The sequence below is a fragment of the Salmo salar genome, chromosome 10, assembly GCF_965601325.2.
Source record: "Salmo salar chromosome 10, fSalSal1, whole genome shotgun sequence".
Lineage (NCBI taxonomy): Eukaryota > Metazoa > Chordata > Actinopteri > Salmoniformes > Salmonidae > Salmo > Salmo salar.
The window spans coordinates 100,858,117-100,870,872 of NC_138300.1; the positions used below are offsets into that span (position 1 = coordinate 100,858,117).

Here is a 12,756-nt window from a genome sequence, read left to right on the forward strand (position 1 = left end):
CTGAGACCATAGCAAATGCATATTTATTCAAACATATAAAGAAATCCCAGCTGAACTACATTACTTTCAGTGTTACCAATAGCTTAGATTTAAATACATATTTTATCATTATTGTGATAACATGTTAGACAAGTATATGTACATACTGTGTACTCTGCACTGTATTGACTCTAATTCTATTCTAGCATTTAGAAATCACCCGACACAGCAATTAGCGATAGTACCACGCGTTGGCCTCTTTCTCTGCCTGATGATGATGTGCGTAATTTCGAGTTACATTCAACCAGACAAAAGCGCTGGTGCTTCTCATAGTTGTGTTCCCGAGTCACCCGTTCACTGAATGTTTCCAAACAGTCACATTTTGAGAACCGTTAATGCCATCTGCGCTGCTCTGGTGACGTCGCATTGCGCATCCCAATGTGAATATGGACTGGCTATTTAATTGTATCTGGTCAGGTGCTACAGATATTGCTCGATGGGTGTTTGTAAGTTTTGTTGAAACTCACGCTGAATTATGTTGGCTACAGTGGGTGTGATCTTGAGTCGTGTCTGTGTGCATAATGCACAGCATAGGCTATAAGAAAATGGACCCGTTGTGAAACGTAAGTTGATGAGAAAAGCACCGTGTTCTGCCCTGCTGCTCCAGTAGCCTGTGGCTCTGATGGTGTCATAGAGGGGGGGGGGGGGGGGGGGGGTCGGTAGGTGGCAGTCGTGTCCCATCTGGTGCAGGGAGCCGCTGAGAAACAGGCCTTCCAACCTCTCTCTCTCTCTCTCTCTCTCTCTCTCTCTAACGCACACACACACATTCTTAAGTCGTGCACGCACGGGGGCAAACACACGCGCATCCATATTACCCCCAGACGCATCGCTCCTCATGACATCAAGTGATAATGCAATTGACCAATCAGTGGGTAGATGATGGCAGGAAATTGGATAATTGTATTTCACCCATCAAAAGTGAGAAAGGGTGCGTGGGGAAAATATAGCGGGACCCACAAAAAGGCAGACGCAACACATGAATGCGCGTCAAAGGAGAGGTGTTCAGCCAGTCTAGAGGGAGTATTTCTTCTGCACTGACTGGCGATATACAAATGGTCTTGTTTTGAGTGAGGGAGGAAGCCAGTGCCGTCTGGGTGTGAGGCAACGGCACGCTGCAACAGAGGAGAAACTACTTCCCCGCACTGTCCCCTATCTATTGTCTAGACCTTCGAACTTGCACATGCATGTTATCATATGATCTATGTGAGAGTGCACAAATGCATTGCATGCATAAGTTGTAGATTGTTGGATGTAAACTAATTCTTAGCCTGATAAATTGTGGTCAGAGCTATTGGCCATCATCCCAACGCGCAATTTTTGTTGGCGAAGAGTGCACACGGAGGATCATCACTAAATGGATATTCGTTCCCTCTTGTGAGATATCAGTGGATTGGCGGTACTGGAGAGTCCTATCTGACATACGTATAGAGCAAGAGAACAGAGAGAGGAGACGATGATTGCTGTGGGGGAAAACTGACAGGAGCAGCTTGGTGAACAAACGGCTCTCGAGACGCAATGAGAAGTCGGGACACGAAACCTTTGGAACTATAATAGGCCTAATATTATAGCGTTATATTAGCTTATCCTATGAAACATACTCATACAATTTTCATTGGATTTGAGAGTCAGAGACCAAGGAAGGGGATTTCGTTGTTAACCCTGTAAACAAGGCTATAATGCATTTATAGGCTATACAACCTGCTGGATTTTCCACCTGACTCGCCGCAGGTTCTTACATCAAACATACTGACGCCTATGAACATCGATGGAATAATCTATCAGAAGACAAAGATAAGCCTGACGACTGTATCATTCTTCATCCAATCCACCCGACGAATTCATAGGCTACATCAACTCCGGGACCCCATCCAACGACATTCAATACGGAGGAAAAGATTAGTAAGAATCTTGAAATCCGCACTGGGTTGTGCGTTGAAATCTAATCAGATTCCAGTGGGGTTGCAGAGTAGCAAGGGGAAGCGTGAGAAAAGTTCCAGCTAAAAGCGTGACAGCGGGAAGACAACTATCAATCTCTTTATTTTTGCTCAATATGTCTGTCGATGATGTTCAGCCGTAGATTATGATGAGGTTTGAGGATGTTATCAATCTGGGGGTCCACGGCTGCGTGAGACGGTGTCTTTAGTGGTCTGGCTCTGAAGAGGTTGGTTTTGTTTTTATTGAAAATAAAAATATAAGGGCTGGATCTGGGAAGAGCTCGGATTTCTCCTGATTCAAAAAATGGTACCGGACAGCGACATAGATATAATTGTGCCTTGTTAACCTCACAGCGGGGTATCGCTCTGCATCGAACCATTAGTTTTAACAGTGCCTCCGTATTATTTGCCTCTTGAAAAATATGATTATGGTGATGGATAATGTGACTCTATTATCAATGTGCAAGTCCTAAATCTCAACCGATTGATATTAATTGATGGATTAAATTCTACATCGTTTGCAATCTGGGGACCGGATAAGGTGTGTGAAAGTATCACCACGGAGTCTGCCAAATTGCTTGAGAATTGCGGATGTATTTTCGATGCAGTTTTCGAGGGGAAGGAGCTGAAGAGCCAACTGTCGTTGTTTGAATCAGCTATCCTGCTAACATCAGCATCTTTGGTGACAAGTAAGTTATATGTGCTAATTTTGTTTAGTTGAATTGATTTCTAAATGGCACTAACACCTTGCCCACATTGAATTACGGTTTTAGCTAAAGCATATTGGTAATCTGGTAGAGGTAGGCTATTTAAAATCCGCGTTCCTTTGCTGCTCTATCTCACTTTGCCGTGTTATGTTACGACATAGACTAAACAAAAAGCTTCATCCGACTTCATCTGACAAAAAAACATATTTTGTGTGATGTGATGAATGGACCATTCGATGTGTGTGTGTTCGCGTGCGTATGTGGTGGAGCGCTCTGGCAAATGCTTGTCGATTCAGCCTTTATTCGACTAACCTATACACATGTTATTTTATCATGAGGCTGATGCTGATACCACAAATAGCCCAAACTGATCAAAATGTGTGGAGAGGATGGTTGACTCTGTTTTGTTGAGTAGTGGTGATGCAGTCTGTTGCATCCCATTTGCTGTATTAGGACCGTTGGATTTCAGCACCTACCAAAGGCCAAATAACATTCAGAATATCTAATATTTTATGCTGATTATAATATGCACAGTAGACCCACCAATAGCTATTTGTAGAACACATTGCTGTGCAATTGACTTCAAACTGTTATGTTATTAAGGCTCCTCGCATGCGCCAGGGTGAAAAGCCTAACATAAGAGCACTGCCATGTCTTTGAGAATGATGTTTGCAAGAACACTATAGGGCTGTAGCTAATGCACTTTCATTTCCACCTATCCATGGAGGGTAGTGTCTGTTTTAATGCGGAGGCGCTGCGCTCCAATGTGTGCTTGAGTTCGGCTCGCCGTTGCTGTTTGCTCAGTGCTCGTATTAAGGGAGCTGTCCCTCATAAACGTGGTGCTGAAATGACAAGCTTCGCTTGCGTATGGAGGCCGCTATGCAGTCTGCTGGCTAGAAACGAACGTAGCATAATGTGTGGTGTATAGCACACATACATGAAGCAGTGGTGTTTTGGTTATATTCCAGTTATGATAATTGACCACCATGCACTGATGTACAGTGTGCCATGGTATGGGATATGGTGTATCGGTTGAAACGGATTGGTTCTCCATTCATTCATTCATCCATCTCACCCATTCATCCATTTTTGGCACTAGGAGCACATGGAAATACACACACACACACACACACACACACACACACACACACACACACACACACACACACACACACACACACACACACACACACACACACACACACACACACACACCCTGAACCCTGCACCCTCCTTCTCACACAGTGGTCTCTTTGATCTCGCAGAGGGACAGCAAGACAGAAGACCACAGAGAACATGCACACACAGGGCCTTGCATCTAGCCAGTAATGAATGTTAGATTAAATTTGACTCCTTCAAAATTAGGTTTTATCATATCTGCATCCCTAAAGCAATTGTTATACAGTATACAACTCTCCTACATGTGAATTTAACCAATTGTCTTTTCTTATTTCAACCACCCATTTGTCTGAAAACAATGCAGTGCATTCAGAAAGTATTCACACCCCTTGACTTTTCCACATTTTGTTGATTTACAGCCTGAATTTAAAATTGATTAAATCGAGATGTTGTGTCACTGGAACAACACCCTATAATCTCAAAGTGGAATTATGTTTTTAGAAATGTTTACAAATGAATTAAAAATAAAAAGCTGAAATGTCTTGGGTCAAGAAGTATTCAACCTTTTGTTGTGGCAAGCCTAAATCATTTCAAGAGTTAACATTTGCTCAACAAGTCACATAATAAGGACTCACTCTGTGAGCAATAATAGTGCAATAATGACTACCTCATCTCTGTACCCCATTTCAAACACAGATTCAACCATAAAGACCAGGGAGGTTTTCCAATGTCTAGCGAAGAAGGGCACCTATTGGTAGTAAGGTAAAAAGCAGACATTGAATATCCGTTCAAACGTGTTGAATATCCATGTTTTAAATGACACTTTGGATGGTGTATCAATACACCCAGTCACTACAAAGTTATAAGGGTCCTTCCTGACTCAGTTGCCGGGGAGGAAGGAAAGCACTCTATGACTTCACCATGAGGCCAATGGTGACCTTAAAACAGTTTCAGAATTTATTGACTGTGATAGGAGAAAATTGAGGATGGATAAATAACATTGTAGTTGCTCCACAATACTAATATAAATGACAGAGTGAAAATAAGGAAGCCGGGACAGAAAAAAATATTCCAAAACATTCATCTTGTTTGCAATAAGGCACTAAAGTAAAACTGCAAAATATGTGGCAAAGAAGTCCACTTTATTTCCTGAATACAAAGTGTTATGTTTGGAGCAAATCCAATACAACACATCAGTGAGTACCGCTCTTCATATGTTCAAGCATGGTGGTGGCTGCATCATGTTATGTGTGTGCTTGTCAGCGGCAAGGACTAGGGAGATTTTTAGGATAAAAATAAATGGAATGGAGCTAAGCAAAAATCCTAGTTCTTTCCAACACACTGGGATGCAAAATCACTTTTCAGCAGGACAATAACCTAAAACACAAGGTCAAACTGGATTTGCTTACCAAGACAACATTGAATGTTCCTGAGTGGCCTAGTTACAGTTTTGACTTAAGTTGGCTTGAAAATCTATAGCAAGACTTGACAGAGCCTGATAAAAAAGAAGAATTTGCAAATATTGTACAATCCAGGTGTGCAAAGCTCTTAGAGACTTACCCAGAAAGACTCACAAGTCTAATCGCTAAAGGCGATTCTAACATGCATTGATTGATTCAGGTGTGTGAATACTTACGTAAATTATTTTTTTCAGTATTTCATTTTCAATAAATTGGTCAAGCTTTCTAGAAAACATGGTTTGACTTTGTGATTATGGGGTATTGTGTGTAGATTGGTGAGAAATAAACTATTTAATCTATTTTGAATTCAGGCTATAACTCAACAAAATGTGGAATAAGGCATTGTATATGCTGGATGCAAGCTACTATCGAATAGTATTTTTCCATAATGTTTTTACCATCTTCTCCTATAATACACATACATTGAATCATGGATATATGTAGGTCATTTTAGACGATACAGGTAGTAAGGCTTGGTGAACGCACAGAGAATATTATGACTTGGTTTTAGATTGACTAATGCAGTATCTATCCTACATATCAGTGTTGGAAGTATATACCATGTAGTAGTAATAGTAGTAGTCAGTCATTAATAATACAGCACAGTAGAAGTAATAGGAGTAGTAATGTTATAGCTTCAGTTGCAACTGAGGTTACGCTTGTCATTCTACTGTTGTAGAATTGATCACAGCTTTCTGTCACCTGATTAAAGTGGCCCCCTATTCCCTCAGGTGAGTGAGGGAGTGAACATCTTTCACCCTATTTGAGAAAGCATGTTGCCTTGGGGAGACAAATTAGACTGCTTATTTTATGTTCTTCCCCTGTCAAAGGTTTTAGCATGATAAATCCACTCTATGAATCCCAAAGATGACATTTGTTTGTTGTGGCGTGATGCAGAGCGATTCATGCCTACGAGGAGCCTATCCCTTCTGCATGTTGAGCACTTCTCAAAGGTCCACTTCCCCCCTGAACTTTCCTTTCTATAGAGGTGATAGAAAGACATCATTCTGTGGCAGGGGGTGAGGTGGGGGGTTTGGATGTACTCTATACTAACCAAGGGTAGCTTATGGTAATACATTGTTTTACTTTTGAAATACTTTTAAAAAAATACTTTAGAAAGAAAAGAACTTGGATTCTTGTTTTTTAATATTGCAGTAAGATGGTCAACATTTCAGCACGTAGAGTAGTGCCTTCATCATTGTTATAGGTCCATACTCTGTAAAACGTCAATGATACAATGACAACTTCCCATAATCTCCTAGAGTCATGTGCACCTATGTGTTTGTTTATTTTATTATGTACTGGTGACAACAACAGCATCCCCAGTGTGTCTCAGGCATCCCCAGTGGTGCAGTGGTCTCAGAGCATGTGCAGTGCGGGTACGGAGGACCGAGGGAAAAGTCCTGCTGCTGCTAGCATCAAGCCAGATTTCAGTTGATAACATTGTCACCTCCGCAGACGTCTGTTTCATGTCCAATTCCTCCCCTCGTTGCGGTCTCAGTAATCCATTGAAAATTGTGCCAAGCGGCCCTGTCAAAAAATTAATGAACTTGTCAGCCAGAAAAGGGTAGCATTGCGACAAGATGTCAGCCCCTCGTGAAGCCACAGAGCATATGCCCATGTTCCTTTTCCCACATCCTCCTTTGAAATGTTGCTTATTTCTTCAGACTGTGACTCCGTTCAGATCAGGGCCATCGCTTTGTGCCATTTAATAAATGTTCATTTGTTAAATCGGATTAATCTGGGTAAAGCCCCAGCTTAGGACACCATTAGCATTCATTTCTCTGACTGATGGGGACTTCTATCAATAATGGAACCGCCTGTACATTTTTCATATTCTCTGGGTAGAAATGTTCTCTGGGGATTGGATTGGTCGTGAAAGGGAAATTAAAAAGTCAGGCAGTTCTGTGTCATCTACACTCTTTGAAAAAAAGGTGCTATCTAGAACTTAAAAGGGTTCTTTGGCTGTCCCCGTACGAGGACCCTTTGAAGAACCCTTTTTGGTTCCAGGTAGAACCCTTTTGGGGTAAATGTTGGCTGCCAGACCAGCAGATAGAAACACCATGGGGGAGGTTGAGACAAGGAGGGGGGCTGGGGTACCAAGAGAGAGCGAGAAAAGGTAGATATGTTTTCAGGTCAAGGCAGTGCTGCGGTGCTGTGAGTATACAGTATAAGCTCTAACTGGATGCATCATCTCAGATGATTGGTGGCTTGTTACATGAGTTCAGTCCCTTGATGACTTCCCATGCCTAGGTGCTGATGTAGGCAATGGTTGAGTCTAGGGCTGTTATGGTGATTGCCACACCAGCAGTCACGAGTCATGACTGCAGTCAGATTCCACGTGACCGTTGAATCAAGGTAACTAGGCTTCTCCAAAACCACGCTCTGAAGCCGCTGATTTTCATTAGTAGCCTACCAAACTTGCTTACGGCCAGTCGCTAATGGCCTGGTACTCAGCGCTCTATTGTCCCTCTAATCACTCTGTCATCAATGCAAATGCATTCGAAAATAAAATCAAACACTTCATGAGAGCCCTGGCATTCAGAGTTTGAATGGAAAAGGATCACCTCTTTCGCAGCAAGAGCCCGCTCCTCATAGCTGGTTGATGCATGGAATTAATAAGTGTTCCCATAAGCCCTTGTTGCGCAACATTTCTATAGGCTATGCTATGCAATTACGTGAGAAAACAGAGTTTTGATGGCCTCTATTAAAAATAGGCATATCCCATGAGCTTTAATCCGTTACATGTAAGGGGTTACAAAAAACGCATAACTGTAATACATTATGTTACTATCAAAAATATTGTAATCAGATTACAGATACTTTTGAAAAACTTGATGATTACTTCGAAGATTACTTTTAAATTCAGAAGGGATATTTGTGAAAAAAATCTTTGACACTTCTTTGTTTTCTCAATGACATTCAAATCAGCATTGAAAAAAGCTCAAATTTAAGTTTGTTCCACCTGAGCGAGTCTGACCATAAGTCAGAGACCACTATGATGACAAGCTAGTGGGAAGGTTACTGTCCTTTTCTGTGGCTTAACCAACCTGGCTCGTAATTTAACAATTTGTATTCGTATTTACAGATGGCATACACGTTTGTTATTAAGGCATATGAAAGTTCACATGTTCCAAAATGTATTTCTGCTAAAAAACGCATTTTGATTAAAATAAAAGGTTTACATTCAAATGACTCTCCTGTGATGTAGTGACCTGCGACAGTTGGCTAGTTTCCTGAAATGAGTCACAAATGTGTTTGATGGATCGCGGGAAAAGCTTTTGTAGACTACAGTCCAAGCTATGTCTTCCAATGGTGCAACTGCTGTCGGCATCCAAAGATTATCCAACTTGAATAAACACTTGGAGGTAAGGATGACAGCAGTAGTGTAGTCTACGGCGATACGGATATCACTTATTATCTACATTGTGCATGGATGTGAATCACACTGCTGCTCTCTCATTTAGCTATTTGTGGCTTACTGATTGTGTTTGTTGTGGATGGCTGTTCACAAATCTAAATATGTATTTGAAGTCAATAATGGTTGAATTCAAGAAGTTTAAGCTGCCAATCAATCATTGTTTTTGAAACCAGTGTACAGCCAGTGAAAAATGCACTCCTGCAACAGCTGTACAGGGCAGATCACACCCTATGAAATAAAAGTGGTGCTTTTATTGCTCAATCTAATTCATGCTGATAAAAACAAAAATCAATAGACCTAATGAACACATGCTCAAACTCGTAAACTTTTGATAGACTTAAAGGGGCAATCTGTAGTTGCTACATCCTTTTTTGGACTTATAAGTTATATATATTAATGTATAGATATAATTTAATCGTATTATTAAATGTAGTAGAAAGCAGTGGGTTAGAAGAAGCCTACATAACCAACCCATAAAGTAAAATTTTACCTCCATATATGGCCAGCTATGTAAACTTTAACATTGATTTATCCTGCAATAGATGTTGTTCAATTGGTAACATACACTTTTATCTTCTTCTAATGCCTCTTAAGGGGAAAGTAATCTAAAAGTAACTAAATGTAATCAGATTATGTTACTGAATTTGGGTAATCCAAAAGTTACGTTACTGATGACAATTTTGGACCGGAAACTATTAACTGTAACGGATTACATTTAGAAAGTAACCTACCCAACCCAAAACTCATTGCACACATATATTGTTTAGGATATGTAAAGACAAGATTACATTGAGAATAGTCTGATGTTTGACAATATTATCACTTGTGAAGGAAGGCAAGAAACAGCACATGCATTTTTTGCGACTTTTTCAAATCATAGTCGCATGCTTTATGTAGCCTAGCCCGGTATAGGCGTATTTGTTTGGATAAGGTTTGCATTCCAACTAAAGTGGCCAAATAACTCTAAGTGTAGTCTATAGGCCTATGACCCCTGGAACAGGGTTGGAGAGCCCATAGCCTACAGAGCCTAGTGAAAGGTTTTCTTATAAGCCCAGTCATTGTGCAATCGCGCGTGAGTTTTGACTAGCCACTATTTAAAAGATGATCCCAGCTTTCTCATGCTGCTATATTTATTCCTCAATTCTTAAAATTACGCATATTAATCCGCTTTACAACCTTTGTAGACTACCTGGCATATTAAAAACGCCTCCTACATTCGAGTGCAGCTTACGGATGACATGTTTTTTTGTGGGCCATTCTAAATTAAAAATAATCCCATGCATATATTAGTAGGCTATATGTAAAGAATAGATTACACTGAGAATAGTCAGATGGGTGAGAATATTGTCAAGCTTGTCAAATTGTGAATGAGAGACTGTTGAAGTGTTTGCAGCCTTTGCAAGAAACAAAGCAGAGCACATGCCTTTCATGCACATTTTTTCTAATTATCATTAGAGTCACATCATGCAGCCTGAGAATGTATTTGAAATTAAAACAGCCTAAGGTTTGCATCACAACTAAAGTTGCATAAATAACTCTGATTTAAGCATATAGGAGGACCTGTTTCAAATTATAGGCTATGCGTGGAAGCCCGGAGATGCGAAAGTGTTTATGTTAATTAACGTTCAATTATCGTAAGACCGGCAGTTATTTTCATGACAATAACTGTCTGACAAAATTTCATGACCACCAAAGCCCTAGTTTAGTCACCCCACAACAATTGACCTTAGAAATATGTATTTTGACCCCAGCTGCAGGAAGCCGACACTCAAACTAACATACAGAAGTCCTACACAGGATGTTGGGATTGTGAGCTATTCATGCACATCTTTTCAACTCATTTCTCTTCGAAGTGGTTTATTTGTGGATGAGATGTTGAGTCATTATTTTGCTGTAGAATGGCTTAGCTAAGAGTGGACCTTTTTGTGTATTTTGTTTTATTTGTGGTTGTTATTGTTTTGTCGGCTCAAGCTAATTCTGTAGCACTACAATGATCTACACAGACATGGATGTTTATTGTAGTTCTGAACACCATTAGCGACCCTGTGCAATAGCCTACTACTAGAGTAAATAGGAACAGCAATGTGTTTTCATTCAGGTTTTTGGTAGTTAAGGTAATCAATTCAGTCTTCAAAGAGTTTTCTGATTTGGGTTCAGGCACTCCTGACATTGATCTAGATTCTTGTTAAGGATCAGAGTTACTATTTCAATCATGTGGAGACTGAAGACGTCAGTGAGCTGTGGACCAACGCACTGGCTTTCTAAATAAACTAAGTCGACAGACACGTACAGACATCCTGCACACACACACACACACACACACACACACACACACACACACACACACACACACACACACACACACACACACACACACACACACACACACACACACACACACACACACTCCTGATAAACACACACACACTCACGATCAACACACACACACAGCGGCTGTAGTGGGCTCGCTCATTAGTCATCGTCTCCAGCTTGTCTCTCTGAATCTGCCATCCAGGGAAAGGACAGCCGATCCGGAGGAAAGCAGCACTACATTCCTTCAGTCGATGGATTAATCAATGGCTGCTCCTCTCTCCCATCAATCTCAGGGAATAATCTGAGAGACATCCATTCTGTCACACTGGATGCCGGCATGCACTGCTCCTATTACTGTCCTCTCCTTTACAGCCAATTGTACTGTACCAGAGGAGGGGTAGGGGCATGTGAGGTTTGGATAAGTGACCGCAACTGTAGCGTGTGCATACCTTTTAGGGGTTGGCAGTGGTGGTCAAGAAGTCTTTTCCATAGTGGTGGTCAAGTAGACAACTCCATAGTGGTGGTCAAGTAGTCTTTTCCATAGTGGTGATCAAGTAGTCTATTCCATAGTGGTGGTCAAGTAGTCTACTCCATAGTGGTGATAAAGTAGTCTCCTCCAGAGTGGTGGTCAAGTAGTCTTTTCCATAGTGGTGGTCAAGTAGTCTACTCCATAGTGGTGGTCAAGTAGTCTAATCCATAGTGGTGGTCAAGTAGTCTACTCCATATTGGTGGTCAAGTAGTCTTCTCCATATTGGTGGTCAAGTAGTCTGCTCCATATTGGTGGTCAAGTAGTCTGCTCCATATTGGTGGTCAAGTAATCTACTCCATAGTGGTGATCAAGTAGTCTCCTCCATAGTGGTGGTCAAGTAGTCTCCTCCAGAGTGGTGGTCAAGTAGTCTTTTCCATAGTGGTGGTCAAGTAGTCTACTCCATAGTGGTGGTCAAGAAGTCTTTTCCATAGTGGTGGTCAAGTAGACAACTCCATAGTGGTGGTCAAGTAGTCTTTTCCATAGTGGTGATCAAGTAGTCTATTCCATAGTGGTGGTCAAGTAGTCTACTCCATAGTGGTGATAAAGTAGTCTCCTCCAGAGTGGTGGTCAAGTAGTCTTTTCCATAGTGGTGGTCAAGTAGTCTACTCCATAGTGGTGGTCAAGTAGTCTAATCCATAGTGGTGGTCAAGTAGTCTACTCCATATTGGTGGTCAAGTAGTCTTCTCCATATTGGTGGTCAAGTAGTCTGCTCCATATTGGTGGTCAAGTAGTCTGCTCCATATTGGTGGTCAAGTAATCTACTCCATAGTGGTGATCAAGTAGTCTCCTCCATAGTGGTGGTCAAGTAGTCTCCTCCAGAGTGGTGGTCAAGTAGTCTTTTCCATAGTGGTGGTCAAGTAGTCTACTCCATAGTGGTGGTCAAGAAGTCTTTTCCATAGTGGTGGTCAAGTAGACAACTCCATAGTGGTGGTCAAGTAGTCTTTTCCATAGTGGTGATCAAGTAGTCTATTCCATAGTGGTGGTCAAGTAGTCTACTCCATAGTGGTGATAAAGTAGTCTCCTCCAGAGTGGTGGTCAAGTAGTCTTTTCCATAGTGGTGGTCAAGTAGTCTACTCCATAGTGGTGGTCAAGTAGTCTAATCCATAGTGGTGGTCAAGTAGTCTACTCCATATTGGTGGTCAAGTAGTCTTCTCCATATTGGTGGTCAAGTAGTCTGCTCCATATTGGTGGTCAAGTAGTCTGCTCCATATTGGTGGTCAAGTAATCTACTCCA

At 41.3% G+C, this 12,756-nt stretch overlaps 1 protein-coding gene across 2 annotated transcripts in view; it reads left to right on the forward strand.

Moving 5' to 3' along the window:
* Nucleotides 1-924: 924 nt before the first annotated feature.
* Nucleotides 925-12,756, forward strand: part of lrrc4ca (leucine rich repeat containing 4C, genome duplicate a) — a 123,214-nt gene continuing 111,382 nt past the window's right edge. For both annotated transcript variants that reach the window (XM_082957297.1, XM_014125110.3), the window contains exon 1: nt 925-2,662. The gene's annotated coding sequence lies outside the window, so the exon portion shown is untranslated. The remainder of the gene's footprint in view (nt 2,663-12,756) is intronic.